Source organism: Piliocolobus tephrosceles, chromosome 11 (assembly GCF_002776525.5).
Source record: "Piliocolobus tephrosceles isolate RC106 chromosome 11, ASM277652v3, whole genome shotgun sequence".
NCBI classification, from domain to species: Eukaryota; Metazoa; Chordata; class Mammalia; order Primates; family Cercopithecidae; genus Piliocolobus; species Piliocolobus tephrosceles.
The window spans coordinates 114197043-114197933 of record NC_045444.1 but is presented as its reverse complement, the minus strand read 5'-3'; positions in this window follow the sequence as shown (position 1 = coordinate 114197933).

Here is an 891-nt window from a genome sequence, read left to right as displayed (position 1 = left end):
GGCCAAATCATGGCTCAAAATGTTCTGCTACAGAAACTTCCCACACAGCACAGGCTTCTTTTTTTTTTTTTTTTTTTTTTTTTTTTTTGACACAGTGCCTCACTCTGTCACACAGATTGGAGTGCAGTGACATGATCATGGCTCACTGCAGCCTCAACCTCTTGGGCTTAAGTGATCCTCCCACCTCAGCCTCCCAAGTAGGTAGGACTAGAGGTGCATGCCACCACACCTGGCTAATTTTTTATTTTTTGTAGAGATAAGGGTGTCTCTATGTTGCCCAGGTTTATCTCAAATTCCTGGACTCACGTGATCCTCCTGCCTCAGCCTCCCAAAAGTGCTGGGATTACAGGCGTACTCACCATGCCTGGCCCCAGCCCAGAATATTTTACCTGACATGGGCATGATGCATCTTTGTTAACTAATTGAAGAATAATTTTTTAAGGTAAATCTCAGGCAATAATATTGTTTCAAAATAATGGAGGCAAAAATGCTTTAGAAAGGGAAAACACTAAATACGACAAGATTTGTCAACTTTGGCACTACCGACATTTTCAGCTGGACAATTCCTTGTGTGAGGACTGTCCTGCACAATGTAGAATGTTGAGCAGCATCTCTGGCCTCAAGTCACTAGTTATGACAATGTCTCTGCCAGTTATAACAAGCAAAAATGTCAGGCCAGGCACAGTGACTCATGCCTGTAATCCCAGTAATCCCAGCACTTTGGGAGGCCAAGGTGGGAGGATCACGAGGTCAGGAGATCAAGATCATCCTGGCTAACACGGTGAAACCCCGTCTCTACTAAAAATACAAAAAATTAGCCAGGCACGGTGGCAGGCGCCTGTATCCCAGCTACTTGGGAGGCTGAGGCAGGAGAATGGCGTGAACCCAGGA